General features: G+C 37.6%; 1 protein-coding gene across 7 annotated transcripts in view; it reads right to left on the reverse strand.

The window, feature by feature from the left end:
* Positions 1-26,219, reverse strand: part of NAALADL2 (N-acetylated alpha-linked acidic dipeptidase like 2) — a 455,965-nt gene that overhangs the window by 320,989 nt on the left and 108,757 nt on the right. The gene's annotated exons all lie outside the window — the stretch shown is intronic.

The raw sequence follows: 26,219 nt of genomic DNA on the forward strand, positions 1-26,219 counted from the left end.
ATGTACTTCCATATATCATTTTCACATTTAAGGAGAAGTTCTTGTCTTTCACTAAGAAAAAATTCTCAGGAATTTAAAGGTTCTTGTTGCTCCAGCCAACTTTTCTTTGGCAGCACAAGTGAAGTCCACCCCCCGTAACAAGTGTGCAGCACGCACATCTAAGGGGCAACATCAGGAGGTTAAGTAAAATGTTTAAATATTTCATTAAATTAACTTCTCTCTGCTTATAGACACTTCTTTCAGCTGTATAGTCATTGAAATTTAGAAACCAATGCTTATGCAATTTTAATTTGACTGATGCATTGAAAGAAAAAAGTATAATTTATCATGCAACAGATATACTTTCACAGAGTCATGTGGCTTATTCTCTTCCCTTCATCCAAGCACCGTTCGGTGAAGAAGTGTTTTAATGTGGCCGTCCTACTGTCCTACCATCCCACTATTGTTGCTGCAGCAATACCTGGTGAAGTCCCATTGCCAAAAGAGATGCTGGTGGGACTGTGTCAAAAACGGAATCCAAGGCTGAACAGATGCTCTTTAAAGTCTGTCTCCTGGGATGCAATGATCCAGCAGCAGAGTCAACCATCTCAGATAGTTTTCATGCATTTAACAGTGTAAAACCGCAAAGGGATGAACACAAACCACAACCCATACCAAAGAGTAAAGAGCTGGATTTCAAATAGCTACTTGCCATCTGGATTAAATTTGTCTTTTATATACTTTTTTGTAATTAAAATGGTGGGCCACTGGATATTGCAGGTGATGCTCAGCAAAATAAAAGATGAAAGCGCAAAAGCACAGCACTTGCTGTGGCCAGAAAACAACCCATATGTTCGTTTGACCTCTTTTGCTAACAACCAGGAAAATGCCTGTCAACCCACCAAAAAGTTAATATCCAGATAGCTGATCCTATACAGTTTTTGATAGTCCAGAGACTGGTCCCTTCAAGCCCAAACCATTCTTTGATGAGTCCCCAGCGTGAAACTCAAAAGAAATACCAGGACACTTACAGGAATAAAAAGCGACAGGGAATCTTTAAAAATAAATCCAGATTTCATCCAAACAACAATACAGCTCAAATACATGCAAAAAGTTTCAACAATTAATTTCACAAGACAAGCAAGCACAATACCAATGACAGAAGAGAACAAAACCCTGAAACACTTCTACGGTGTACGATCTGCAGAGAGAATGTGAAACACCTCAGGATTCCTCTGCAAGTGGACCAGGAATAACTGTTTCATGAAGTTCCCTACTAGTTCCACTATCAATCTTTACTTTTACTTCTTTATATTTTTCCTTTACACTTTCTACTAGATGTGGCTATCTGTCTACATATAGCTAACACAGTGAAAATCACAAAAGCACTACAGTAGGCCAACAATGCTTTTTCCTCATGTTGTGTGTGAAAGCAGAGTCTCTTTTATTCATAATAGCATTAGAAAGCAATCTAGCATTTAGTTACTCTCTTACCAGCACTTTTGTCATTATAACTTCAGACATGCTGGCTGATGCTATCGGCTTTAAAGATCCTGTTCCCCAGGTTGTCTGTGAGCAGTTTATAAATCTGCTTTGGATTATATTGATTTACTAATTGACCAAAACACTGGATTATACACTCTGCTGGACACTTCACACATTAAACAAAGTAATTGATAAAGAAAGCATGCGTATTGGGCTGATTCTTCTAGGATTTGATCTTTTCTAGGAATGTACATCATTTCAAGTCAGTCCTTAATAGCGCAAAGAAATAACATAAAAGCAACAGGGGAAAACAGCCTTTTGAAACTATTATTAGCTACTGCAGGAAGGCTGGCAGAAGCATCAGCAGGTTATAGGGACTTGACTGGCAACAGAGACCTGGTCAATGTTCACTATCATGTAATCAATGGAAATTCATTAGGTAACACCCCCTGCAGCCTAACAGAGGTGTCCTGCAGTGTTCCCCAGCAAGCATCCTTTCTATCAAATCCCTGGAAAGAGCAGTTTGTCTTCCATCCCATTGAATATACATCTGTTATTAATCAGTAGCTGTTAGCATTTGTGTCCTTTCTCCTCCCTTTTTTACAAGAGCTGGCAACTTTCCTGTGACTGAAATAACCCAATTAATCTTCCAAATAGAAGAGCAACGCCCCCCCCCTTTTTTTTTTTGGACAGGCAGATGTTTGACAATTGATCTGAACAGCCTAAGAGAAAGGGGATAGAGCAAGTACAAAATTAAAAAGCGCCAGCAATATGAGAATACAGCAATGTAAATAGTTCATTGCTCCACCTGCTGTTGGACTCCTTTTCCTCTACAAACTGTGCATTCTCTTTCGTTAATGCTAAACACAAAAACATGCACCTACGGACAGCCTCGCCACGCAAATGCAGTTTAGTAAAATGTCTGGGCTAAAAATGCACAAAGCTGAAGGCAAGTCAGAAGGAGACAGAACACTGATTTACCTCCTAAGTCTCTTTTCACTGGGATCTAGGACTATAAAAGACAAATAAGCAAGGATCACCACAGAGGCTTACATCCATCTTTGCAGGAGGCCTGCATTGTCCAGAGAATAATAAAAATAATAATAAAAAATATGCTACAACGCAACTATTTCATACTTGGAGCAATATTTAAACAATGAATTGCTATTCCTACTGGAAGGCCATATTCAGGTTATTACTCTGCATTTTGTAGGGAACAAACTAACCAGTCTGACATTTTCTCTAAGCCCTTTAATGCATAATTGAGTGGTGCAAGGTGGACATTTACTGTGCGTGCAGCCGGAGCGGCGCAGCAGCACAGTGATGCTGTTTGATGGGGGTTTTCACCTGTAACCTGGTCCAAAGGGCCACAGCGGAAAGAAGGAAAGAATATGTGTCATCCTTCCTCCTGGTACGTGCCGTGACACCTACCTGAGGATGCCCCCGTTCTCTGCATCAGCCAATTACCCGCTCTAAGCACTCTCAGAGATCAAACACATTAAATTCCTGTGGTCAAAGGTGCAGGTTTAGGTGAGCAATAGTAGTAACTTCAGTAGTCAAATTACATGTTCCACTGTGGCTAATAAAGTCTGCATTTCATTAATCTTTTCAGTAGGCCACCTGTAACTGAATGTTTGATTAGAAAGGAGCTATGCTTCAGGTTGTGGTATAAAGGTATTAATATAAATAGGTGATGTATGGTAAGACGTACTGTAAAACTGCTTATGAATATAATGTCTCAGTCACTGGCAGCTCTTAAATGGTGGAAGGTCAAAAGGGCTTATCTGAATTTTCAGCAGTAAAAATAAGAGGAGATCCTAAATTTAATACAGCATTGCAATTTAAATAATGATATTTCCTTTTTATACTTTTTTTTTCCTCATTTAAATTTTTCTCATAGCAATTTTTCTTAAAAAAAAAATCTTTTTGTACAACCATACTGAGAGTTTAATAAGCGTATGTGCTAGAAATCCTGACAGTCAATACTCTGCCCATCAAATTTCTTCTGCCTCTCTTATGAACCAAAACACCTCTGAACTTGGTACACAACTCTCAATATCAGCAATATATGTTAACACAACTAGCACGGCTGTTAGGTGATAAAGCTGTATCCTTGTCCTCCCAAAGGCCTTGCAGTCATATTCTGCTCTACATTTAGCTCTATGGTTTTAGTTTGTCAGCCAGTAATTCAGACCCACGAGAATGGTTTTAAAATCCCAGGACCATACGCAAATAAAAGCACCATAAGACAGTAGGTTCATGACCCTTAGATCTATGTTATCTCAGCTTTTAGCCTTTTAGCCATCAGTTTGATTCTAATCCCAACCCTGCATTCCGTATATTTGCATCACAAATCTTTCACACATGCCCACAGCAACATTCAGTCTACAAGAGCTTATTCTCAAACACTAAACTCTTGACCTCACAGCACGAATTAACCCGAATCCAGCTTCAGATTCTTGGTTCTGAATTTGTTAAGTATGGTAAGCAAAAGGCCAACCCCTGCTTTCAAACATTTACAGCTTTTGGACAATGATTTCAGTCATCTAAGTTACTATAAACACAAGTTATTTGGCTATTTTAAAAATATATCTCAGCAATATATCTCTGATTTAGAATACCAGCCTGTTCAATAAACCAGTACTACCAAATCATTCCAATTTTCTAATTATTCTAGGGAATGCACTGTACTTATTAACATCACTCCAGAAACAAAACATGGCCTTGCTTTTAATGCCTGTAAACCTCCTTATGAAGAGAAAAGGAGTTTATGCATTTCAGCCTAAAACTAACTAGCAGCCAGTTCAGGCATCAGGAGCATCCCTTTTGCAGTACATTATATACAAACACAAATGCTACTTTCCCCATACTTCACTCTTTAAAAACTCTATGGCTCCATCTAAAATAGTAATTTTGTTGTTACAAAATATGACTCTTGTAGTTCAGTACGACAGTTATTGTTAAATCCTCTGAAATCCTCCCTACCTGCCATATTATAGAGCACTTCGGCCAACGTTGCATTCTTAATTATAACAACCACACCATACACCATGTTGCTTTTCTATAGATTTGTACAGAATGAAAACTTTGCTTTCTCATTCTAACAAATTAATATACATTAGAAGCACATTTTAGTGACACTGGCAATATTCAACCAGATAAATGCCCTGGACAAGCACATAAGATCCACCGTACATTTATCTCTTCAGCAAAACCCCTTATAAATACAATCATTGTTATGAGTTTCAGGAACAAGGGTAATGTGTTGGTTTTTCTTCAGAACATGCTCCATTTGTTGGCAACACAAACTGTCTCTCCAATTTATTTTTCCCATTTGTCAAAACTAGCCATGATTCTCATTGTGGTTTAAACCCACAACTGTGTGTCTGAATTTTCTTATAATTGATATCGTTTCCATTTGCCACTGATTATCATGTCTCTGGCTAATGGTCTATTTTTTTCCCCTTTTCTTTTTTACTTTCTAGAAGCAAAAAAAACCTGCCTCATCCAAAAAACCTCAAGGCAGTTCAGGAGTTATGACCTTCTGCAAAGGAAAAACAAACCACACGGACAGCCAGCGCTTCCTTGCAGGTTAAGGAACCACGTACAATGTGGAGGAATATGTGCCTCTGTCACTCTTTTCTCTTTGCTATCACAGCCCCTGGTCATGAGGCATGGAAACACCTTCCCTTTCCATCCATCTTACACCCACACATTTTAAATTTATCACCAACCAAAGTACAAGATCTGCCACACTTTCAGTGTCAGTGCATTTGCTTCTCCTGTCTTATCTTTGATCCAGTAAACTACTGAAATACCAACAAAGTAGAAGAAAAACAGAATACTGGTTTTAGCTATCATGTCAAAAGCCCAATGTTTGGTCAACTCCTCCACTTCTCCCACTGACAGACTGCAAACAGACTTTACTATAAGGCTGAAAAGGAAAAAGGAAATTCTTATTTTAGTTCTACCTTTTAGGTCCAACTCTTCTGGATAAAATTTGTCATCTACAGGGACGGGGGGTTTTAACATGCAAAATCACACATTCTGCTTAACAGGGCAAAAGTGTGTTTTCTGGATTGGCTCCAAATGCAATTCAGATTGACAGCTATTAACAGTCTGTGTCTCCTGTTAGAGGCCAATAACAAGAACAGTTTTCCAATAAAGCTTTGAGATTGTTCTTCTGAGAAATAATCACGGTTCATCCAAAAGATGGTAGAAATTATGCAGGTGTCAACATTTGCCATGAACTAACAGGATTTATCCTCTCAAGAGACCTTGCTGGATTTGTAGAATAATTAAAGGCTCGTGGCTTTTAATTAAGAGATCTCCAGAAGGAAACTGAGGAATTCTTAACAGCAAAACAACCATGGTAAGCAAAGTAGGGGCTGAAGAGAAAGAAAACCATTGCTATCGGAGGAGACCTACAAAGGATAAATCAATGTTCTCACAGGAAGAAGAGGAATATCATGAAAATAAATTCTCCAGATAAATGTACTTTAAAAGAGAAAACAAGCTATATTTATAAAGATGCATATTTTATTAATATGTTTATCTTCCCACTCTGATAATGCTATTTGGAAGTGTACGCTACACAGCACAGCAATATGGGATGCACAATTTTGATGTGTACATAATAAGCATTTACCACCAATAATAACAAAACATGAGAGCTGCAGGAAATCGAGTTTTGTTTCTTTAGCTGCCTGTATTTTTAACATAGTGCCCAAATTCCTACCCTCCCCAGGAGAGCTCTCGGCATCTCTTCTTCTCACTTCTGGGAAAGTGAGGATGAAAACTGACAGGGCTGCATGAGGCCCCACACTGATAACTTATTCCTTCATATATGGTTTCAAATCTCACTGTAAAACCAATTCTGATTGCAAATAGCTTGAAGAGACACAAAAAGTTAGTTAGGTGAAGTAGAAACCACCTTGGGAATGGATGCAAGCAACGTCAGACCAACGTAATTGTCACTTCCATAAAATATTTAAGGATCCCATGGTCCAATTATGAGCACAGGTGGTTGGATTTAAAAGCGTCTCCAAAATGAGATTCTGGTGATCACTGAGCTAGAAGGAATGAAATAGGGGAGATTTCTGAGCTGGGACAAATAGTTTTTCTTTCATTTGAAAATTATGTACTTAAAGACCACATAATTCTGTACAAAATACTGCCTGCCTAATTTTAAAATATTCTTCCTGTCTATGGAGATGCACTCTGAAGAATATTTTACATCCTGTATACATACTAACATACCCAAACCCCATGTATTTTTGTCTGTGTGTCATTTCGCAATTTAGAGTTTATTTTTATTTATCCTTAATTCTTGAATTAATTAGACAGGCTTAACAAACAGTTTAACATCCTATAGTACAAAGTCTTATTAGTGGAGGTTATTTTGCATTTTTAAATACAAAACCTAATAGTTAAAGTTTTCACAAGCTTAAAAAAATTACTAAAAGTGTTCAACAATGGCAATTGTGGGTGTTTGTGAGAAAAAAAACAACAAAACAAGCAAAACAAAACCACCACCAACAACAAAAAACACAAACAAAAGAACCCACACTAAAAAGCCCTGCAAAAAATTTATTTATGCAATTATTTATTATTTATTTATGCAATTAAAATTGCATTTATCTTTGCAACTGCAATTCAAAACTGTAACAAACGAAGCCAAATTCTACAACTGGTTACTTACGACCAACTAGTAAGTACATAATGAAGAGCTATTGAATAAAGACGTTGTGTGTTCCAGTGCGCTAAATCTAACCTGACAGAGGTGAGGTTGAGGTTGTCCTGGTACCTCCTGGCCCCTCTGTCGGGAACAGTGATGGCTCGTGAGACATTAAGAGTACGACTCTCATGCAAAAGCTGTTTCACAAGAGGAGCCATGGGGCTGTGTTTGGTGCAGGAGCTACAGCTTATTCCAAACCTGAAGCACTGGGAGGAAACAAGTCAGCTGGAGCTTCCAGCACCAGCACGTACCAGTTGCCCTCAAATCAACCTGGGTAACCTTCAATGAGCGTGGTCTTGACAAAACTGCTTGCAGGGCTCCCTCTATATCTCTGCTCTCCCCAGCAGGTAGCTGCTTTCTGCGTGTCTATAGAAAAGCATTAGAATGTGCCTTATGAGGAAGACAAAGCTCACAACGCTTCGGTGTTTCCCCTCACCACCCATTCCAGGTAACGATTTTTCTTTTTGTGAAGGACTAACACTGGAAACTAATCACACAAAACTTTGACTCTGCATTTCAAATTACCCTGACCCCATAACATCTCTGTTCCTGTCTTACACAGAAGCTGCTAATCTTGCTACAGTGTGCCAAACTCAGATGATTTTGCAGTTTGGACAACTAACCACAAGAGACTGTGACAGAAAAAGGCCTTATCCCTGTACTAATTATCTACTTACGAAATGCTGGTTCTTTGCATTCAGCAAAACTCAAACGATTGCAGCTTATGTGCCTATCAAGACACTCTGGTGCATTTTGCAGAAGTCAAGGCAGATGTGTCAAGGGTAGAAAACAAAGATTTTGGTTTGTTTTTTAAGCCCAGAGTTGGACACTCAGAAATAAGGCACATTAAAAAAAATATTAAAAAAAAATCACCAGGATCTATACATACCTGGACTTTTTGACTTTCTTTTGGAAAATAATCCCTGCTGTGAATGTCAATGAGGCAAATCATTTCTACTGTTAAAGCATTTGGAAGCATTTGCTATTCTTACTGCTCTCATTTTCAGTCTTTAGCCTCTGGTGTGTCAGAAGAAATTCAGTGAGCTTCTCCTAAATAAAATCACATATACCTCCTCTGTAGATACAGGCCAGATTCTGACTGGAGTCCCAAGCCATCGCTCTTTAAAGTTATCACATAACAGCATCAGGCTTCCATCCTGTAAGATTTATGTTTCAGACCTTTTCAAAACACATCCTACTGGTCACGAGTAGTTGGCAAAGAGCTAGCTGGTTATGTCCAGAAAGCAGCTGATAATAATGCCTACACTTCATCTACTGACAGCTGTCAAAGCGTGAGGTTAAGCAAAGGTAATCATATATGCACTCAGCTACTGTGTGTTCTCATAGGAGTACTGGATGCATGGGGTGGGAGACGCCCAAGTCTCTACACATACCAAGTTTGTATTTCTTTCTTAGGAGCACGCTCAACCAAGAACCACCTCCAGTATAAGCTGAAAATGAGACCTAGCCGCCCCTGATGCATGACTCGGGTCACACACCAGTCCTCAACCAGCCAGGTATGGCAAGGACGTGGGTCCCATCCTTTGAAGCAGGACCGCTCAAGCTTGTCCATCTCCAGAACTGTTCCCAGAGCCACAGACTAGTCGTCACTAGAGGCAGAAGACCAGCACATGAACACAGCAGGCAAACAAATGCATTCAGTGGCTCAGCAGAACAAGAGCAGACAGTTTTCATGCTCATACACAAGCTCACAGGTCCTTTGAAGAGCCACCACTGCCACAGCTGAACCCCACTTCCCAGGAGAGGTGACAGCATCCACCGGAGTACGAGCTCCACAGAGAGCTCGGCACAACCATTCCCCTCCATGCTCCTTGGCTTCGCCAGCAGGTCTGAAGAGGTTAATTTCTGCAGCTTAAGGGCAGCTCTAACCTACGTATTGACAATTTACAGATGTTCTGCTCACCTAATTTGTTCCACTATTCACAAAAACATGCAGTTACCTTAGCAACTACTACATTACATTTTATCTCGAAGCTGCAGAGCTTTTTCTTTTCTAAAAACAAACCCCACAAGCCTACTGATACTGCGTGTCATCTTCGATATTAGTTCTAGCCATTTCAGGAAACATAAAAATAGGCACAAGTATAATGAAAATACCAGTCTCTTTTCTAAAGTCTATTTAAGTTTTCCATTTATTAACACATTTTCTTTGTAGATCTGTTTTATTTTACTCTTCTCTATGTTTGTTATTCTTCTACGGGTTACAATTTGCAAAAAGGAAATTAAGAGGACAAGGAGGAAGACTGGTTTTGATATAAGGACATAGCTGGAGCCTGGGTAGAAGATACATTAGGAAAAAAAAGTTAGGAATCAAGGAAATATCTGAAAATTGCTGCAAGAAGAAACAAATGCCTTTAGGCCACTGACTTCAAAGTCTCCTTACTCAATGGACATCTAGAATGAAAACATCTATTTTTAAACAGCAAATCAACAGAATACTGAAAGTTTTTCTGAAGTGAAAGATATATTCCTCTGTGAACATATCTAGAAGAAATAATAATTATACTTGGAAAATATTTGTAAGTTGGTATGTACCAGCCTTGCTCCTAGGCACCAACTGCTTCCTGTGCTACCTACATTTGCATTCAATTGAAATAAATTTGTTTTCAAAGGCATGTTGACATCATGTAATGTGAGAGTACGTCAAGACACGTAAACAAACATTGAGTAGTCTGGTACCTTCACACTCCATGCTGTAAGATGAACTGGCCTTGGATCCAGATATGTTTTCCACTTCTTGAAATGTTCGTGTGTTATTACAGGGTGTATGGGAGAGAAATTAATAGCTTTTTCTTAAAAAGGAATACATTTGAGGAGATATTTCTGTTTAATTTAAATCGGCAGAAAATCACAGACTGGAATTTTCTCAGAGCTGTGAAAAACTATAAAGGTTTATCTTCAGGGATGACTAAAGTTAGTAAACTTGTTGAGTCTTCTAATTTCAGCAAGTTACTGATTTGAATCCATAGATCAGTGCTTAGACTCAATTTCTAATAAATACGGAATGATCTTAAATACTGTCTTGAGTTAATACTTTAATAACTTGTGAAAAAATATTGTACATCTGTGTGGTATCTTTTCATAGCTGTGACATGGTGTTTGATTTTCAGCTACCTGCTCTACAGTGCGTATTTGAACACACTAGAGAATCTAGGTTCTGCTTTTTGCAATACTTAAGATACCTTTTCAAAGGCTAATTTTCCCATTAAAGATAGCTAAAATAAAAAACAGTGGGACAGATAAGTTTTCTGGTGTTTCTTTTTAACTGGAAGTCTTTTTTTCTAAATCATAAAAGCACAGCATCTTTGAAAAGCAATAAAACTTTGTAGGAAGCCATCAGTACAAAGTGCAATCCAAACTTAAAATTTTAATTGCAATTAATTAAAATGTTGCTAGGGAAGTAATCTAGTATCCAATCAGCTATTAGCAATTAATCTTCCAGCAAATCTGAGGATGAGACTTGGCACTTAAAACTCTAATCCAGGGGTTTTCCAGTTTATTGACCCTTGAAGTTTTTTCCTGCCAGTTTAGACTTCTGTACAGTGGATTCAGGCCAGCTAACACAAATTTTGGTTTTCTTTACCCCCACAGATTTTTATAAGAGTCCAATTGACTCTGAGTCTGCAGCTGCCAGGTTGAAAACACCTCTGCTAGCTTTAAGTCACCGCCTCATTTCTACTGGTATTCCTTTCTACTTTCTCTCCCCTACGAGCATCTATCCCTCTAAAGCTCAGCATGACTCTGCTTTGAACCTGTTTTTTCTATACTGCTAAAGAAAGTCACTGAAGCTGACCAGTAATAATTATCTCCATAGTTAGCACACCAGTCTTTCTGTAGCCTTATGACTATTGCTGAAACCACAGCAGCACTTGAATTACGGGTTATTATATTTTTAAACAGATACGACTTCGACCTTTCCATCTTAAATACATGCCTGTCTATACCCACTGTCCCATTCTGTCCTTGAACACCACAATTCGCTCTGACCATAGATCTTACAGGAAGAAACAAAATTGCTGCCTGCTGGTATCTACTACAAATTGCATAATACACTTTATATCGTTATCCTTTAATTTACCCTGTGACCACATACAATGCTCTATCTCCACCACCAATGTAAAATAACTAACTATATAAAGCAATAATACGACTTTGTCAAATAATCCTTTATTTGGGTCTCTTTCAACAAAGGAGATGCAGAATGAAACATACAGTTACTTAGTTACCTTCTACATTAACATTTATTTTACATACTGAAAAATTTCACGTATTTAAAAGCAAATAGGAAACAACAGTAATGCCAATACAGCATCAAAATGTGTCAGTACTTCTTGTTTTATCTAGCAGACATAAGAAACCTCCCCTCCTCAAACCCTCCGAACCAGTGCTACAGTTTTGAATAGCACTGTTAAAAATCCTGCCATATTCGTTTAGTAATGGAAGAGCTGCAGTGTTGTGGGAAACTATTCCCCATGCGTGCAACAACTTGTCTAGCTTGAACACAGATGTGACCAACACATATTAAATGAGTTATAGGAAAAATTACATGAATTAATATACTACTGTAATTTATGCCATTAATTTCCTTTGCTTAATGCTGCACCATACCATCCATTAAAATCCATAAAAACAATTCATTGCTTTTTAATTTCTACATATTTATGAGCACTCATTTGAAATGAAAATTGTTTCCTTATTGACACATTCTTCCATCTTGACAAAAAAAATATTTTGAACACTAAAGACTAATTACTTCAATATTCTTTGCTTACATTCATCACACTTGGAACGCCGCAAGAATGGAGAGACATTTACCTAAATCCAAAATACAGCAATCAAATAATTAAGACACCTAATCTAAAGCCAATAAATTATATTCCAAGCAGCGAATGCAGTGGTGTAATTATAACTGTTTTAGCATCTTTGCCTATAAAGAATATTTGAACAGCAAAATAAAAATTAATGGCATCCCCAGCTGTTATCATAAACAGAAACAGTACTTTCTTTTTAAAAGAAAGCAGATGTATTTCTTAGGTTCAGAATGCACATAGCATTTTCTGCAATACCCACAATCACTTTATTTCAAGCAAGCCATTTTCTTTACTGTATATGATGGTAGATATGTGCCTGTTTAATGAAGAATTAGATGGCAACTTAAAATAAGTGAACTTCTCTAACCTATACAACATTTCAACAGACTGATAAACATCAAGGGAAAAGCTCCCCTCTGCCTTGCAAAATAAACACAAAGTTTCAATATAAATTATGAGAGGTTCCCCATCCTCACATTTTCACACGAAAGGAACAGGAGCACCCTGACAGGGTAGATTACTTGCATTCCTATTTAAATTCATCTAACTCTATCCAGCATGATTCCTGGTGTGCAGGGTATGTCTTTCCTGTTCTTTGTTACATGGATGTGACAGGAGGAGATGGATGCCAGGTGGTTTTGAAGACAATAAGCTAAGCCCCATCCTTCCTTTAAGGGAGCCGGGCTGAAGAGGGAAGAAGGAATAGAGGAGACGAGGCAGCAAAAAACACTTCAAATATAAAATTAGTACTTTTGTGAATGTGGGCATGGTGACATGTGCCTCATGCATTTCTGAAGAAATAAACATTAAACAAATAACATTTCTAAATAAATAAATACTTATTTAGAAAGGAAGGTCACCACAGAAGGACTCCTTCCTGTTTGAGTAGCGCCTGCTTTTTAAGCAGACTCAGCACATAATCTTGGTATGGGTTCTATAGTGTTATATAAATACAGGTGGTCAATTTTTTCAAAATAAAGCATATGATAAAACTTTTTTCTAAGTTTGATAAAATATTGACATTTCCACTCACAAAATTCTTAAAGTGCCCTGACACTTCCACAACTATTGCAGAGCTGGAAAAAACTGACAATATTTATTCATTTTACTGGCTTCAAATAAGTGCATATATTGTCCGATTGAGTCTGAAATTTAACCTTTGATTGATGCCTCTAAAAACACTACTTGCATAAGAAATAGATTAATGCCAAATAGCAAAATTATATTTAAAGGGGATTCTTAGACATAAAGTTATTACTAGGATTATCAAGAGAAGAAAAAAAAACAGCCTTTATTTTCTGACCGATTCTGCATGTTTCCCTTTGCTTCGAGAAAAAGGGGATCATTAACATTTAAATTGAAGTAAATTAGACCAATTTCTACACTGAATGGCCTGCAAAGCAGGAAACATGATCTAGATTCAAGCAAACGAGCAAATCAAGTCTGTTATCAGCCCCGCTCCTGAATAAAACCCTGTGTAATGTTGTATACCCAGCACACAATGCATTTCTCAAGAGAGGAACAACCCGTAATGACCTTTGAACAGCCAAGTCAACATTAGAATAGGAACAGTCTAGAGATGCTGGACTTTGCGGTAACTTTACATGTTCAACGTGTACGTCAGCACTGACTGTGTTTGAGGAGTCTTAATGGATTACTGCATTGTTAACACGGTTCACTGTTTACCAGTATACTTACAGAATTGTAATAATCTTGAAAGTGACTGAAAATACAACTCAAGGATCAAAATTAGGAGAGGGTGAAAAAAGGGTTTTCTCTTTCAATACAGTCACAAAAGCGCAACTGTTGGATCCTGGATGGGCCTGAGAGAGCATGGTTTTGGGGCCGTGGCACACTAATGAGTTACTAACGTGACAACAGATGACTGACATCCCAGTCAGGATCCAGGTATTCACTTTAGGCTCCAGGTTTAGAAAAAAAGTCCTTCAGATCCCATACTTTTTCAGATGGTGTACTTCAATAGATGGTATCATGTTAACTCTGAGCTGTAACTTCAGGTTGACTTCCTAAGGCATAATTTCTTGCATGAGCACTTACAGTGTCTTGGGTAGGATCAGCTTTCTGTCTCCTAACAGGAAGAGAGGGGGGAAAAAAATGCCCTGGCAAAGGACTATACAGACTTTCTTTTGTTAGTTTTGCTCTTAGGATCTTCCCATTTCTAATTTACACTTTTATTACTGCATCAAAGCAAAACACGCAAGATAAAAGTTGTATGCCAACTGCAGCCAGGTTCATAAAGGCTACCACTTTAGAGCCCTAATGAGTGTTTAACGCCCTCCTAATGCAGGCAGTGTACAATAATCATTTTCATAGACATGTTATGAAGCTTCTGGCTCTTCCTTGACAAAGCCTGCTCTCTCTTCCCTCTCTCTAACACGAAACACCGGCAATCTGGCTCAAAACTTAGGAAATAAAGGGCACAGCAATATCACTATCACATAAATTTAATAAATATATTTCAAACTTCAAATAGTGTTGAGGATCTGCTACTAATAAATGCAAAAAAAAAAAAAAAAACAAGCCTAAGACTGCAATATGCTTTCATATTTTTTTACACTCTGATATTGCCAACAGCAAAATTAAACTGTAAGAAATAATTACAAGTTAAGGCTTTATTATTTGTGGGATATGTGCTTCCTATGCTACCATTGTCTAAAAATCAGTTAAGAGGGTAAAACCAGATGGGTGAAACCACTCAAACTTCTTTCTTTATTGGTGGGATGATACACACAGAGACTTTTTCCCCAAGTAATCCATTTTCCAATTGAAAAATTAAAGAAAGATTTAGTCTAGAATTAGAAACAGCGGGGGCAGGGGGGTATATATACATATATATACATATACATATATATACATATACATAAACATATATATATATATATATTAGTAGCTCTTAGTAGTCCTTCCTCATTGTAGTATTGCACTGGGTGAAGATGTCCCTGCTCATGGCAGGAGGATTGGGCCAGATGAGCTTTGAAGGTCCCTTCCAACAAAAAGTCTTCTACGTGCCTTTTCCAAATATTTCTTATTTAGCACAGCTGGCAGATATATGAGCCCAACTGGACAGCAAATGACATGTAATCACACAGAGATCATGGGATCATGGTTACCATTATTTTAAGCAGGAAACAATTTTGAGTAAGACTTACTTGTTGTCTTTTCACATTTATTAAGCCTTCTGTCTTTTATCAGAAATGCATACAGAGGGTGGGAATCTTTAGTGTTGGAAAAATAATTTGATTTTTGCTTCTTTGAGAACTTTTAAATTAGTTTTGCCAAGATTGATGATCAATTATTGTTTAAAATTTTGATTTAATTACTGTGGTCAGATGAAGACTGTATCGTCCCTCCATCTTCAGAACAGTCTCTGGGCTTCTACCAAAAAAAAAAAAAAAAAAAAAAAAAGGCAAAAACAAACAAACCATCATAACTCAGCTTTATCTACTTTTTTGTAAGTGTGTGAACCATTGTTAATGTCAAAGCATCTTTGCCAATATAAGCACAGTAAGGAAGCTGGGAGTATCCAATGACACCATTGATATTTTACCTAATGTGTAACACCAGGCATTGGAACAGGCTGCCCAGGGCAGTGGTGGAGCCACCATCCCTGGAGGTGTTTAAAAGGCGTTCTTACCAACAGAAATAAGTGTTCACTTGTCATTATTTTTTATTTATTTTTTCAGAACTAGCTGAAAACTTACATTTTGCAGTTACCCATGCAAAGTAATGCAACTCTACACTTAGCCTTCTGTTAATACAGTAAATGTAAACCAACAACAATATAAAAACAGACACTTCCATAAATGCTCACTACCAAAATAAACACATTTCTGCTGCTTACTGGTCGAGAGCACAATAAGAACAGCACACAAATCCAGACAGAAAGCAGGTGGTTTGCCAGATAAGCATAATCAATGCCCACTACCAGAGCTGGGTTATGGCATCTTCTATTTGAAGATTTCGCGATGCCAGTCATTGTGTTTCTGACAAGAAATTAAATCTCCAGCGGACTCGGCCCATCATTTCCAGCAAATTTAAATACCCTATCAGCAGTCACAGCGCTACATAGATACTCCTGATAGATTCCTGGTGATATACTAACAGTTTACTCTTGATGATTAAATGCAAGGCAGCCAGACAACAACGCAAATTAGTAAGCAGGAACAATCATTAGAAATTTGATTCATTATGGGAAAGAAGGAAATAATTTCAAATAGGACTATTAAAAGTAGTTAAAAACACATTTACACTATGTCCTCATTTTGGTTAATTATAAAAACTCAAACTATTTAGAAATATTGAGTTTTTATTTGAGAAAGAAAAGCTTTAATAATCAGTGAAGTCAAAATCTGGAGGAGCTTTTTGCAAAAACTGAGCTGATTAAGAAAAATATGTATTCTAATTCACATGGAAATTAAGATCTGTCTTTAATGATTTAAGACTAAAAGCTAATGGGAACAAACTTGGATATATAACTTATATAACTTGGATATATAACTTATATAATGACACAGGATACACTGTCACAATGGCCTTAGCAAATCAACCATACACTACTCAATATTATTTCTCTTTGATATCTTCTCCCTCACCAAGTAAAAGCTCTGCAGAAGCCACAGCATCACTGACTGCAGCTGAAAACATCAGTTACTCTTGCATGAAATTGAACTGTATGAAGAATAGGAAGTTACTGATGATCTTCACATTTTGAAGTATAATAGAAATGTTTATCTTTATACTTGGCATAATTTAAACATTTATACACTAGTAATTTAAAATGGCTGAAATGCCTCACGGTTACAGGGTTTACAGATGATAACTGAACAATCCAGTAACAGTTAAAATGCTGCTTTTTCAAATGTTCTGTCTCAGCATTCTGCTCCTATTCTGTTCCATGGAATATAGGATTTTAATTTTCTCCTATTACAGTAAGCAATCATGCCTCTATCAGTTTTCCATCTTTACAACAGATGTGCATATTCAAAGACCTAAACACTAACTTCCCAAAACAAATACCAAAATAAATCCAACTAACACAAAATGAAAAATATAGCCAATTATAACTTTTTAGCCCATAAATGTGATTTTAAAAAAAGAAAAAGTTTTCTAAAAGCAGTCTGTCAAACAGAAGCATGCCAACACGATTTTTTTTTCACATATGATCAACTAAAATGTGACTATTTCAAATGAATGTTCCAGAACTAAATTTAGTATTTCTTAATTTATTTTTAGGATTGAAATAGTCAGTATATTACTTCTTCCTCTTTTTTTTTTTCTTTTTGTTTCCATGAAAAGTCAGACATGGGTCAATGGATGGACTGTGTCCTCCCTCTTCCAATTCTGAATAACAAACACGCACAAGATAAAGTTAATTAAATGAAATGCAGACAGATTTTCTCCAGTTTTTAAGAGGAAGAATTCAGATTAACTATGAGAGGTAGGATAAACTGGATAAATAGATTTACTAAAAATGCATGTATGCTTGTGCTTATAATACCTATAATCTGTTACAGTATCTGACTGCAATTCAGAAGTTTTAAAGCCTGGGACTGGTTCAAATATTTGTGTTTGCTTATCAGATAAGAATTTCCATACAGAAAAACAAGATGACCATAATGAAATTTTAGTTGGTCTATTTCACATCTGGTTGAAAATAGTTTAAAGACACCAGCTGTATCTCATTGCCTCCACGTAAGACCTGTCTGCACATGGAACAACCAAACACAGCTAAGGCTACAGATTCCCATGGCCGAAAATAGAAAACACCACAAAAATCGCTTTTTAGAAGTCTGAAATCTGATTTGGACTAAACAATTACTCAGACTTAAATGGAGATATGCTGCAAACTGAAGTTACTGCATCTTTTAAACTCTTACATTTATCTATATACATGAGCCTGCTTCATCAGCAAATCTGTTTCTTTTCCTGGGATACTCACCTCTGCTGAAAGAAGCCCCATTCCAAGTCTTCGCTATATAGAAAACTAGATAAACAATACAATCATTGCCTTTGAGAGTAACACTAACTTCCTAGGTTAGTATTACAATCACATGTTGAAAAGGAAAGAAACCTAATCTCTTAATTTTTTAAAAGCTGGATTTAGTTATAAGCTAAGTGTGTAAACATTCATGAACTTTAACCACCGCCCTTCTGTACGTAACCATGGAACATGTACAACTAGCTACTGTACAACACTCCCTCGCTGCTCTACCCATTTGTCTCCATCATGCTCTGTGGGACAGGCAGAATTTAACAAAATAAAATTGCATATCCAAAGTAGGCAAACAATGCACTTTGCATGCTATTGATTTATGAAAAATGTCTGTAGGGCAAAACAAGATCACTGTATTGTGTGTGTATGCACCCACCCAAAACACAGCCTCCAATCATGATCATTTACAAATATGTAACCTGTTGTCTCTAAAAGAGTGAAATACTAGGAGAACAACTGGTTTGTAGACACTTGTGGTGTTCCTCAAGGATGTGAAGAGTCGCCTTCAGAAAGCCAGTCCAGACACAACAGGTACTGATATTTTAAAGACATCCATGCCAACAACGAAGGATGTCGCTTACCTTAAAAATGCAGAAGGCAGTAGCATCAAAATAACCAAAGAAATACACTATATGTATAAGTCAAATCTCAATTTTCACATTTAAGAACGACTGTATTTTGGATAATATTTGACTAAATGCAAATTTAAGGGCTAGATTTTTTTTTAAGAATTTTGACATCTTAAAATACTTAGCATTTCCATTAGTCAATCAAAAACCAAATCACTATGACAGATAAATGTCTTTTTTCAATTGTTTGTAAAAAATAATAAAATACATATTTATTTTCTGTAGCAAATAGATTTTTGCATTATGAAGTGAGTTGGAAATGTCACAAAGCAGATCAAAAACACAACTCTGAAGTAACATACAGGGAACCCTTCGCTTCTAGATCACATCTGGAGAGTGCTTAGAGATACTCAGACAGATGTAGAGCTTTACAGCATAAGAAAAAAGGAAAAGTGTTCACCTGGCTGCTGTGCACAGGGCACTGAAGTAACTAATCCCTCTTTCACCCAGAAACCTGTCCCACGTCTTCCATATGACACAGGAAGGAGGTAACACGAATAATTACATTAAGACCTGTTTTATAACACTGCTATTAGTACAGTGCCTACAGCCTTTCAGACATACAGCCAAATAGGTCTTTGAAAAGTCTGTATTGAAACAAGAAATATCCTGAGGAAGGTGGAATCTTGCTCTCTGAGCAGAGGTTCCATCAGTGCAAAGGAAGGTGGCTGGTGCCACCAGACTGAGTAACTGCCCGGCACGGCAGCACAAGTGGTTTCTGAACAAATATCACATTCTTCATGTTGTTACCTTTCTCTCCAAACCTTTCAGTTCCCATCCTTCATGGATAGAGTTTTACTCTTTCTCTTGATTTTTAATAGCTCAGCACATTCTAACCTCACATCTTAGGAAAGCTTCTTTTTGTATAGAAAACACCAGGATGTTTTTCCATTTCATTTGAACACTTCTACTGTTAGAAATGAGACAATTAAAACCACAAAGGTACTTCTAAGTAGTCCCTGCCCTCACTGTATTTACCTTCACTAAGATAATGGCACTTGAGAATTATTGACAGATTTTAACCCTGCAATGCCTGCAGCGCTCAGGCTGTTATTAGCTGCCTATCTGCAAGGAAAGTCAAAGGTAAAGAGTGAAGCAAATTATTTGTGAAAAGCAAGACAAGGGGGCAACCCAAGCCCACACAGAAAATCTGTTATTCAAGTACAAATTGAAACAAGTCCCCTTCTGTCTTAAGCCATCTATGGCTTTGAGTCTTCAGGGTAAAGTTCTGCACCCAGCTTTAACAGGTGTAAGCTACCGTTTTCTTTTTTCTGCTCCTACCAAAAAGGAGTCCATCTCGCTACATGTAAACATCAGAAAATTTAGTGGCAGTCAGCTATTGTTAGGGCAGACACCATGTTATACCAAACACAAATTCCCTCCAAAGCAAAAGCCAATTAGTTGTATGTCTTACATAACCAATTTGTTAAGAAGAAACAAGAAAAAAAGCAGAAGTTAATTGCATTTTAATATAAAATCTTTACACCTTTTGCAGATGATGAGGTTATTTCACAGTTTATTATAAAACATTTTCTGTTATCATTAACTGAAAGTTAATAGTTCTCTGGTGTGGCGGCTTCAGTGTAGAAGCCGCAGTGACATACCACCATGAATTTTAAGTTGCTGCATATGGCAGTAGTACAAATCTGACCTGCCAGCCAGAAACAATACATAAAAAGTAGAGTATATAAAAATTAGAGCTTACATTTTTCAACTTATTGAGCTTCCCTTTGTCACCAAAAAAAATGACTCAACACACAGATGGCAGAACTCTTCTAGAGTACAAGGCCCAAATTAAATGGATAAAAGGTAACTGCAAAGGAGCAAAAAATCAAGGGAGGCCTGGGTTTGCAAACTGCTGGAAGTTTTTAGAGAGAGATCTGGGCATTTCAATGGTTTTTTTTGCCATAAAAATGCATACATTTCACAAGTTTGATTTTTTTTCAAAAAATTAAAGTATAGAAAAGAAATTATTCAAGTAGTACTAGGGTTCTTCAGAGAAGACAGAACTGGGGGTAGTGCAATGCTTTTAACTTTACCAAGGGCTCTGCAATCAGATAGAAATGCCACCTTAATCCTGCTCCATAAAGAGAATGCAGATGTGTGTTTCAATTGAGATGTTTAGTCTTATCTGAAAATATTTAAGTCAGAACTTGCTATAGAAAGCCTTCAGACTGCATCATTGCTCCATGTCCTTGAAAAGGCCACAGCTGTCTTCCTCACCAAGGCTCATCCCAACAAAACACTCGATGCTCACACAACACATTTTGTCTCTGTGTGTTCTTAATAGTCTTCCGTTTACCTGCTGGAGCGCAACCTGTCAGTTTGGCCACCTCAAATGCCTGCAAGCCTCAATGACATTTTTTGTTCCCCTTGTCTTCAAGGCTAGTCAGCCAGAAGTCAGCCAGAAGGGTTCAAGCATCAATACACCACTGGCAGATACTCTTACGAGGGAGCAATTTCCTACCAAAGAGCTGGCAACAGCTACAACAAGCTGCCTCTCTCAAGTCAGCTTTGTCCTACTTTGCTTAGTTTACTTATTCAGTAAGAGGTCACAGCATTGCAGTAACATACACAAAGTTTGAGAAACTTCAGATGCCACTCTGTATCAGCACTCACAACAGGATGCTAAAAACATGAGAATATCAGTAAAACTAGCAAGCAGAAAGTGACAGATATGCAACCACCCCTTGTTGAAAAGTAAGGGGTGAAAGGGAGAAAAGTACAATATTTCTCAAAGGTGTTCTGGGAGTTTCCCTTACGGAGCAGCCTACCCCCACACTACAGCTTTACAACCAACCTTTTAATACAGAAGTTTCAACACAGTATTTGGCACTAAGATTAGGTTCACTATATCTTTGTATTAAGCCAACTGAAATACAACTATTAATACAATAGTTTGGCATGATTCTCAGGACCACACAAACTACCTTCGTGCTTTACATGATATAGACATTTGGAAAGAAAACAAGCACTTTTTGGTCCTACTAGCATCTTCTCATGACTCCGAGAGTCTCCATCACTCTGTCATTGCAGTGAGTTGCCCTCTTTTGTCCTTCTAAGGCCAGTTATTTGGAGCTCTCTAACCCATTTTTCCTCAGTGAGTTCTCTCTGTGTAGCTCCAGCTCTCCTGGAAGGAAAGACTATCTTCCGCCATTACCTCAAAATGAGGGTACATCTTCTCGAAGACCACAGCATCTCCTCAAAGACCATTTTGAGTAGGGCAAAAGAAAGGGAGCTTTATCCTACTCTGCCTACAAGGATCCTCGCACTGGTACTTTAAGGAGTGCAGCCTGTATTTCCAGTCACCTGAAATGACTATTTTGGGGATCACCTCAGTTCTCCTTCATCTTTCCCTTACAGTCAAACCTCATCAACCATAAGTAGAAATGCCATGAAACAACACATTTGGCTCTAGGCCTTATTATGATTAGAAAGGTTGTCAGCATTTCTAATGCTGTGCTCATTACATGCTGTTCTGAAATTCAAACACTTTAAAAAGCTCTTCCTCCTACTCTGCGACATCCAGGTAAGAGCTCCCGGTACTGAAGAGCAATGCTACCTTTGCCACTGACTCATATCAGATCAGAATTTCACTATTTTAAGCCAGACAAAATTTTTACACTGACACCCATTGTCTAACAGCCCTGGTTTAAGGCAAAAAAACACAGAAATAAGGCTCTAGCCTTTGTCTTATCTGGTCCTTGAAATTATAGTTTTTCCATATCAGAGAAAAGTCAATTGAATTGCAATTGCAATTTTAAATTTACCTCTAAGACAAGAAACATACTGTCTCCTTTATAGCATCCCATGGTGAAAAAGGGTCTTTGATAGAATTAGAATTTGCTTTCTTGCATCTCAAATGCAAATTTCTCCGGAGATAGCTAAAAAAATCTGGTAAGAAACAGAAAACTTCAGTAATAAAATATTTTTAGTACATAAACAAACCAAAATATTCTCATTTGCATATGTTATATTTTCATCTCCTCTGACTTTTTTTATTTTTATCCTATATGACAATGCTACTAACAAGCTAAATAACCAAAAAAAAGCAGACAACATTTCTGATGCCAGATGCTGAAGATCAATAGTTATTTCCCAAAGTTTATGGCATAATTAAAATTTGTAACAGGAATAATTTTCTTTTCAACCCCTCAGGCTAAGCCTAGAATTATTGACTAAGTCAAAGTTATGTAGTGTAGCATTTTTTTATTGTGTTTATGGATAATATAAAGGATTTTATGGTTTTTACATGTAATCTGGTAAGCACAGAACAAGTAAATAGGAAAAATTCTCTATATCAGCAAAGCAACAGTTATAAACATTTTGTTGTTTAGGTATGTAGAGGAAATGGATTTATACAATTTGCTGTTCATTAACCATCGGCTATACTACAGTTCACAGGTGGATGGCCAGGATGCCCATGAATTAACAGAGAACTGGATTTAAAGCCCCTTAGAGCTCGACTGCCATGAAGCTGCTGTGACAGGGAGGCAGATGCCCAGGGATGGCGTGCAAGGCACCGGAGTCCTCAGCGCTGCCCGAACAGGGAGTGATGTGGTATCTGTAATTTCATCTACTGGACTATTGGCATGGTTTTATATTGATAACCCAAATAGTCCACCTAGGCTTTCATCTGCGCAAGCCATACTGGGAAGAGACTTGAAGAGAGAAAGGACAGCACAAGAGAAGAGAGAAAAGTTGATTGAGGATGAGGAGAAAAAAAAAATATACTGCTGCACAACCGACACTGTCATGATTTGGGTCTACTGTAACTCTCAGACTTCTGGGTTAAATACACTCAGATTAGAAGTGGAAAGATGTATATTTGTTTCTTGTCAGCCCTAAAAACTCGGCCTTGGGCAGTGGAAGTAAAATTGGTTTATTTCTTATTTCAATCAATGCTAATAACAACACAGGCCAAATTAGACCCTCTGATACCAGTGCAACCCCATTACTTTCATCGCCTTTTCACAAATAAAATATAACTAGAAAGTTGGTAAACATTTCTGCTGATGAAGCACAAGAACAAACACAGTCTGACTCAGCCCCTCTTTGCAGCACTAGCAGGAATAAAATGCGGTAAACTTAATTGTGTTGTGAAGGCACATAAAGCTGAGCTTACACAGACAGCAGAAATGGCACTTCTATAGAAGCACTGTTGGAAGAAAAAGATGAATACATATACAAATTGACAAAGCCAGCTACTATGAAACTACAGCTATCTCTGCAGATTCACAGTAACATTCATGCTAAAGATCTCCCCTCTGCTTTCTATGATTATTTCTATAGGGACAGATCTAGCATAACCTTCGGTTATGCTTTTTATTCTCCTCAGTCCTAAGAACAGCTTCAGTATATGACCAGAATATAACCAGAAACACAAAACTGCAAAAAGGCAGCAGCAGGTGCAGCAAGAACAGACCCCATACCAGTGTCGGCCCAAGGCAGCCCAGGGCTCTGCACCAGCTGAAACACCGTCCTGAAGTGAACACGACCAGAAACTAAACATTTAAGCAAAAAGCTTCTGCACTGCTACGCAGAATTTGCATGTCTTTCTTAAGAGTGAAGAACGTGGCAAGTCTCCTTGAAGGTAACCATTGGTTTCCACTGGTTTCAGCTACTTCCCTGACATGGATCATGTAAATCTGTCTTGCTTCTCTGAATGCTAAGAAACAGTTTTGCAGTTACTGTTCACAGTTCTAAATATTCCACAACTGTGAGATTGCTAAAATCGTCACAACTATGACATGGATATAAAATACAGCTGGACTGCATCCTTACAGCGTTCCTTTTAACCCTCTGAAATAATCAGAGCTAGAAAATTCCATAATAGGTAAAGAAATCACAATATTTCTGGCAAATATGCACTCTTCTTCAGCAAACCAGGCAGCATTTTGTTCTGTAGGTGTGGACACGTCCTCACTTCCCTGGGGTTGCACAGCTGTCTGTGTAATTAAAAACTAATCATAGCATAGGAAGTACTAAAGTCACTGAAAAGTAACTGAGCTTGTTTTCTCCCTCTCTCCCCCATACCTATGACAGGTACATTTCAGGTACATTTACTGCTGCATAAAACAAGTGATCTCTGATAAAAATCTTCTGGAAAAACGTTCTTCCAGAAGAATATCCAAAATACCTGAATTTTGCCTGAACATTTTTAAGTTCATCTGATAGATATAACACAACTACAGAAGGCTCATTTCCTTAGTAATTAAGGCTAAAACAGCCACATGCAACCCCTCAACTTTTGTACATGTGTTAAATTTTAACTACTTGCCACGACTATGGCAACTCGCAATAACTACTGAAACCTGTAGGACAAAAAAGCAACAGCACTAAGAGTCCTTTCCCAGTGCACTTCTCCACCTCTTCTCAAGGCACACGCACATGATGTGACATAAAAGACTTTATGCGTCTGTCACGCTTTGTTTGAATACCTTCATGGTGTGCTCTTGGTTTAACAAATCATTACTAGTTTCAGAAGGGTGAATTGAAGCAGTACAGTTTCTCCCTCAAACGATTAGAAACAGGTGAATGAGATTAAAAGTTACTCAAATGCTAATTAAAATTTTCCTTCTGCTAGTACAGAGTTGCTTCATACACCTCAGGATATATTATACATAATACTATATATATATATATATATATATATAATGAAAATCGGGAAATGCATAGAGTCACCCTTAGCAACTAAGAATAGAAGGAAAACTAAAAAAAAACAAGTCTCCAGATTTGAAACAAATTTACAATGACCCGTTTCAAATTTTTGAACATTCACTACACACTATGTGGGAGAACGTTATTGCAGAGGTACTGTGTCAGTACTCTTTTTAATTGGCCTCTATGTCCTAAAAAACCTGATATTTCTTCTACTGGCTCAAATCCAACTTAAATAGCAATGATAATGGTATAGAAAACACAACCCAGGAGCACAACAATCACTGAAAAGTAGAAATTCTTTCAGTACTACTTTTTCATCATTTCTCAAAGCATACTATATTACAATGTAATGATACTATATTACAGTCATGCAATGTCCATAAACCTAATGGAATATTAAGAATATTGTCAGTATGAAGGGACTAATTAAGAGACCAGGATGGAAGGGGTGAGGGGAGGGCAGGAGATGCCAACACACAAAACAAAACTAAAGATGTAGGAAAAAAAAACAACCAACCTTGATCGCAACAAATATTGCAATGTAGAAAACTACATTGCTTGTCTTTAAGAAGCACATCTCAACAACCCAATGCAAGACAGAAATGCTGTTTAGGATACCGTCCCAGGATTATACCACCTCATTTGTGGTGGTGATCTGTGGAGATGCTGTTTTTCAAGGAAAAGGACAAATAAAATAACCCACCCCCCCATCACCATGTTTTTCACCAGGACTATGGAAAGCAATCCCTGTACAGAGATGGAAAAAATTCCAACCACTTCCAGAAAACTTCCAGTACTTCAAAGAGGAGGAATAAGAGACCTTTTGTTATGACCTGCTATGAACGCAAAGCACTCTTTAGATTATGCAGTTATGTCATAAC

Source organism: Columba livia, chromosome 9 (genome assembly GCF_036013475.1).
Source record: "Columba livia isolate bColLiv1 breed racing homer chromosome 9, bColLiv1.pat.W.v2, whole genome shotgun sequence".
Lineage (NCBI taxonomy): Eukaryota > Metazoa > Chordata > Aves > Columbiformes > Columbidae > Columba > Columba livia.